This window comes from Notothenia coriiceps, unplaced genomic scaffold (assembly GCF_000735185.1).
Source record: "Notothenia coriiceps isolate Sejong01 unplaced genomic scaffold, NC01 NC01_scaffold00012226, whole genome shotgun sequence".
NCBI classification, from domain to species: Eukaryota; Metazoa; Chordata; class Actinopteri; order Perciformes; family Nototheniidae; genus Notothenia; species Notothenia coriiceps.
In genome coordinates this window covers 1-6,604 of record NW_011344927.1, presented here as the reverse complement: position 1 = coordinate 6,604, position 6,604 = coordinate 1, and the positions used below count along the sequence as shown (strand labels likewise).

General features: G+C 39.2%; 2 long non-coding RNA genes across 2 annotated transcripts; one reads left to right on the top strand and one right to left on the bottom strand.

Annotated features, from left to right (window-relative positions):
* The first annotated feature begins 690 nt into the window (after positions 1-690).
* LOC104947279 (uncharacterized) lies at positions 691-3,427 on the top strand. The gene is made up of 2 exons (XR_798544.1): positions 691-845; positions 985-3,427. It is a non-coding gene; the product is annotated as an uncharacterized lncRNA (long non-coding RNA).
* On the bottom strand, positions 2,004-6,094 carry LOC104947280 (uncharacterized). Its single transcript, XR_798545.1, has 2 exons — positions 5,960-6,094; positions 2,004-4,944 (listed from the first exon to the last, which is right to left on the bottom strand). It is a non-coding gene; the product is annotated as an uncharacterized lncRNA (long non-coding RNA).
* Positions 6,095-6,604: the final 510 nt, after the last annotated feature.

Here is a 6,604-nt window from a genome sequence, read left to right as displayed (position 1 = left end):
GTATTCTACAAGTAATAAGCCATTAGTTGAGAGTTTTTCCTCAATAACCCTCTAATTAGTGCTTATTTATTGCGAGTAAGGAAGTTGTTGTACATGAGTTTTGGTCTTAATATGCTCTGCTCAATATGGGCCTAATAAGGCAGTAGTACCACAAGAATAGTAATTCTCCCTTAATGACACTTAACAAATATGATTTATTCTTATGTAACAAGACATGAAACTATAAGTATTAATTGTGTTAGTAACCAAATCGTGTTTTTACTTTCACATTTTTCATTCAGCTCAACCTTGTGAGCAGAGTTATCTGTGTCTGGCAGCAGGTGGATGATAACATTATGATACATGATGTAATGTGAAGTGTTTCAAAATAGGAATGGTACTCTGCCCGACCTCGATGGCCAAAGTTAATTTGCAATCCTATACGTAGTTTATCACTTTGCATCGAGCCTGGGATGAGAGTTGGAAATCTAATGTGCATAACTTCTGTCAAAGGAAGCAGTGCATTGTACTGTGAGCCTGACTGATAGAGATTTAAAGCTGCTGATTGTGTGATGTACTGACCCCTGGTGGACATGCCTGGTGACGTGTATGAATATGAACAGATCCATCTGTATTTTTATATAATGAAAATTATGTTATGTCAACATAATTGTCAGAACTTCCTAACATCTTTGTTTTGGTTTTTTCTTGTCAGGCGTCTCCTGCCTCTGGCCTGGTGTCCATATTAAAGAGGCGTCCTGTGTGTCTGGAAGACGTGAGTGAGATCGGCTCAGAGCCCCGACCGGACAAAACCCCGGCCAAAAGACGCGTCCGCTTCAAAGTCCCCGATGATGGCTGTGAACAAGGTGGATTTTTCATTTATTTCCCAAAGGTTAAAGACCTGTATCCCTCCATAAACACATCAAACACAGGAATTGGTCAGGGTTAATTATGATGAATCCACTTCCTCTCTAACTAAATCTCTCCTTCTCTCTTCCTCTGTAGATGTTGGCGGTGGAGACTCCTGCCTGCTACTCTTCCTGCTTTGTTTTGTTACCGTAGTGATCAGTGTGGGTGGCACCGCCCTTTACTGTGCTCTGGGCGACGCCCACTCCACCGTCTGTCAGGACTTCTCCAGGAACGCAGACTTCTACGTCGCCCAGCTGCAGAGCGGGATATCTCAGATCCAGCATTGGTTGGCCCCCGGGTCATAGCAGCAAACAGCTAGTCAACATTAAGGAGCAGCAGGTCTCACTGTGGATCTCTGGGGGTCCAGAAGCCCCTGCTGCTTCCTGGGACGATGTTTTATGAGGTCAGGGAGCCAGGCAGCTGCCACAGTCCCTGGCGCTGTGTGGAGCTAGCTGGTTGGCTAATATTACATCAGATTTTGGCATTTTTAAGCCTGCTCTACTTCGTTTTTAATACTCTTTGAATACAATCCCCGGGTTCGTTGAGCCTAAAAGTCTTTGGTGAGATTTTTCTTTACTACAGAACTTTGAGAGTTAAAGTAGGGCAGAAGGAGAAAGAGGAGAACGCAGAGTGCTTTACAGAAGAGGAGGAACTGACCTGCACGCCTCTCAATGCTGTCCACATTAAAAAGGTTACTCATTCTCGAGCTAAGTTTAGACATTCAAGTGTCCTATCGAACTAAGGTAACACGTGCACCGTCTGCCAGTGACACCTAAGTTTCTAAGGTCACTGATAGTGAAATCTACCATGACTGGATACAAACTTTTGCCGACTTCTCCAAGACTCATCTCCCTCAGTTACAAAAAAGAACAAAATTAATGAGCTGCAATCCAGGGTGATGTTTAAAAAAAAAAAAAGTATATATAATATAAAAGTATATATAATGTACAGTTTGTTGACTGGGGGCTCAGATATGTTCTACAAACACTGCACAATGGGAATGGCCCAATGCGCATTTTACAAACCTTTGCAGCCACTAGTGTTGCTTTTTATTGTTGACTTTTTTAATTCACACATTTTCAAATGAACAAAGCATTTTGTGGTCAACTACTTGGAATGAAATCATTATGTCTTAATCAATCTGAATGAATGTTTGGATTTGTAATGTTAGACTTTGATTTGTGTCACCTGTAGGGCATTTATGTATTATTCACATGGGACATGGGTCTCCTGTCTCCTGTACTGTTCTTTCTGCAGTGTGCTGACATGGCTGCCATGGAGACTCAAAGTCCAAACTCTACGTTTATGGGTTTCAATGAGCTATTCTTAACTTTATGTAGCATATGCAACATGTACAGGAACACAGTGCACCTCTGTATATACTGTCAGAAGAATGTTTAACATGTTGCACATAATACTGGTACGATTTAAAAAAAAAAAAAAAAGTATTGCAATATTTCTACAGGATCTGTTGTGTTGGTCCTGAGCGTAATGCTGGCTTTATTTCATTTGATCCGAAAATATCCATTTCCACCAACTGTTTTCCGGGTCAGTGTGAGTTCATGCCTGTTATGCACAGATAACTTGAACAGAAAATAATCTTATGCGGGTCTGGTGAGGTTTGAGATATGTCTTAAAACAGTTGCAAACAATTAGTGTAGGAAATAATAATTACTCATTGTACATTTGATATTTGGGACGATCGATATTTGAAGCTCTGTCTGCCTGTGTGTTTGCTCTTCTTAGATTATAGGCATCACTCTCAATATGTGATTGTCAATGTTTACTATTTGATTTTTTCCCAAATTATTCTTTGCGCGCAGTGTCCTTAAATAGTAATCTAGTGAACATTTGACATTTCCGATAAACAGTTGTCTGATTTGTTTACATCTGCTTGACCCGGTTTTCTAGACAAAGAGGTCCTTTCTCTTAGTGGAAAACTGATTTCCTTAACAAGAGAAAATACTTACTTTGTCCATGAATCAAAACCTTTATTCACACACTAGTGCTTTAACTACTATTTCTAATCATTTCAAGCAATCTTTATCAACCTTGCCTTTTTGCCTAATTTCTACCTTTTTATGTGTCAATGTTTGGCGTCCAGTTAGTCATCTTTCCTTTCGTGTGGATGCAATGAAAACTGCCCGTATCTCATAAAGGTCTTAATTGTCAGGATTTAAATAAAAAGACTTACTTATGCATTCAGAACAGTTAACCTCTTGTTATGGTGTGTCATCTACATAACCTGTACTAAGTTTGAGATAGGAGTTTTTCCTGGGACATCAGGAGTAGATCGTTATTTTTATTTCGCACATGTTGTCTGGCTGGTTCAGATAACCATCACTCAGAAAACGTCTTATTTAATCTTCTAGATGATTTTAAGTATTTGTAATACAAAGGATGTGAAATGGAGGTGGTTCAAAAATGAAGGTGCCTCTTTTGCATCTGTTGGTTTTTCTTGCTTGATAATCGTAAGCAGTTATTTCAACTCTTGCATCACCATTGCTCTTAAGGAGCCTTCGACGGAAAATTGAATTTCTCAGTCCATAACTCTTCCTAATGCCATGGTACACGTTTAGTCTCTAAAGCTGGCTTGGGACTGATGAGTTACTGCTGTCTTTAACTTCTTCTCTCACATTGCTAAAAGATTCATGTTTCTTCCATCTGTAAGCATTTGATTTGTTTTCATTTCTTTTACCCATTTGGTTTTTATGACATTCAGAAATGAAAAGTCAATTTTTGTTGTGTATGAATCAGTACTGTGTACGCTGATATTAGCCGGATGATGGGCGTTTGTCAAATTGTCTGATGAGTTCTTGCCTCTTGTTCTTACCGATTGTTATAAGGAGATGAGGTTTTTAATTTTTTGTTGTTAAAAAAAAAACTTCTTCCCAGACATGTTTCTTGTTAAAGCCATTGAAAAAAAGTTGTTTGTGAGCCTCCATTCTGTCTCTCCTGGAACGATACTCGCTGCTGTTCTTGTTCATTCAGTTTGAAAGTGGCCTGATGGTATATCGAGGTCCAGGTGCATGATGGGTTAAAAAAAGGCTGTCTATAAGTCTTACTGTGGATGTCTTCGTCATAAAGGCAACACGACGATTAGAAGTAAATGGGGGCAGTTCAGTTTGATCTTTACATGTATGAACCGTCATTACTAAATATTAACACTGCTTTCATCATAAGCTCCGGATGGACACCTATAACCGGTTCTTTGGGGTTTTTCACCAGAGAATTGAAAGTACAATTACACAGGGTTCTTGTGTGAATCCTTTTAAAGCTATAAAATACAAACAAATGAGTGATAATTTGAAATTGTTATATATTTCTTATGGGATGTAAACAATTACATTCATATCAGTATGTTTCTTTTTACATTTTGATAGTATTTTAACAATACATGATTTGCCTCACTTTGTCCACTAAATGATGCAGAACATGATATCACTCCTGTTAAGACAGGTTTGGTAAACACTTCATTGAGTGGGAAGTCACATATTCCTTTTGTTTTGTGGAGTATTGGCTCCAACATATATAATGTATAAACAGTACAGTATATGGCAAAAAAAATTCTAACCCACAAGTCAGAAACACCACCGATGCATTGTTTCCAACAGTGAAAAGTCAAAGAATAATACAGGGTTTGGGAGTGGCAAGGAAGCAGAACTGTTTGAATATCTGAACTTTTATTATTAGTCCAGACGGTGAATATCTGCCCCTCCAAAAAAAAATGGTCATTGTCCTTAAAAGTCTCGTAGAGAGGAGTTTGATCAGATAAAGTACAGGGACATCACTACAGGTGTGATCACTGCAGTCAGAGAGAAAACCAGTTTCCTGACAAGAGTTGTCTGAGCTTCACTTGCATCAGTGTGACAGATATTATGGAGGTTGAGTCTGTGTGAGTCGATCTGAGCTGAAGTCTTGTTTCCATATGAACTCGGGGCAGTACTGATCGTCATTGTTACAGCTGGCTGAGCAGGCGTAGACAGCGAGCGTCCCCCAGTCGATACTGGCTCCTGTAGAGTCCACACACAGATTGTTCAACAGCTGGGGCATCACCTGAAGAAACACAGATTATTCCATGTACCGAGCCTTTAAGGTGCTGACAGTGTTGACGTCACAGTGTTAGCTGAAGGTAAACAAATGTCATCCTGCTGTCTTGTTAGTCGCCAGAATCATAGGACTCATGCCTACAAATTATAAATACATCCCAAACCACTGGTAAGAAAACAAAGACAACTATGGTTGAATTAGATAATAAGACAAGGATTGTTCTTAAAAATGCTGGTAATTGTAGCAAACATATCAGATAAGGAAAGTTGTATTTCTTATAGTTATGGATATGTGTTTAAAGGTTTGTCATGCTCATGGAATCACAAATTGTTGAAGTAAAAAGAATAACATCCCTTTTCATTCTCAGCGCATTATCTGTACAACCAGGAAAAGAACTGTCTTCTCACTGCAAATAGCAGGGGGAGTAGTTATATGCATCTTGAGATTTATTAGACCTCTGTTTCTCTAATTACACTTGGTTTCTCTGGCAAATGTCTGCAGGTAATCTTGTCAGATCGCCAATCCATAGAGTCAGACGGTATCTTTCGGGGTCAGTCAATCTGCCCGGTAGAATAATGTTAATTTATCAGAATAATACTCACAGTTTCGGTCAATAAAACTTGCTAGAAAGAATAAGCTACTGTGTTCAGGGAATAATTCTGCCTGTCACGCCGACCACTCAAGTTGCAGTTTATATGATGTCTGCAGAAAATGTCCTCACTTTATAATTAAGTCCTATAAGACAATTTGTGTAAAATGATCATAATAAGCAGCCGAGTGGGACACAGACAACCTGTGAACATTATACTTTTGCAGCGTTAACAGCTGTGCCCAATGGATAATCTGTCTTTATCAATTTGAGTCATGTAAACAAATAAAAGGCCCCTTAACTTGTTTTTTATCACCAACGTGCACACTCACTTTTAATACGTGTGACAAAATAATCGCACGTCGGCATTTGAGACAGCGTTGAAGGGCGAAAGCTAGGGATAAAGAAGATGGAAGGACAATAAATGAATACCTGAAACTCAAAGATCCTCTTGGCGCCACAGGTGCATGGTGGGATATCCTGATCTGAAGGGATGTGCTGAGAAGACACCCACAAGGGGGAGCCCCCTCGACAGTACCGCACCACCTGAACAAAACACAGCACTGTGAGAAGGACTCTTTCTTACTTCATATCCTAAGTGCAGGGGTGTCCAAACTAAGGCCCGGGGGCCAAATGCGGCCTGCGGACCATTTTGAATCGGCCCTCATCAAATTCAAAAAGTATAATGGAATAAGGCCCACAAATGAAACTTGTGCTTGTCTTATATTGTACTTCTTAAATATACATGTACAATTATAATACACAGTAGTGTTCATGTGTTAATAAGACCACTTTGCAAATAAATTGTCAATTAAAGTTGGAAACATTTTCTAACATATCTTAGTTGATAAGAAAAAAGCCCAATTAAGTATTTACATAAAAAGCTTGAAATACACCCTTCCTATTTCTCCTTATTATAATCAATCTGAGGCTTCTGTTGTAAGGGATGAGCTGCCCACACTCACAAGCATCATTTACCTACATTTGATTCATTGTGCTAACTTATAACTGAACTTATGAGGCAATATAACTCTAGTGAGTGGCCCAGCCCTTCGTATATCTTTCTGTATGTGGTCC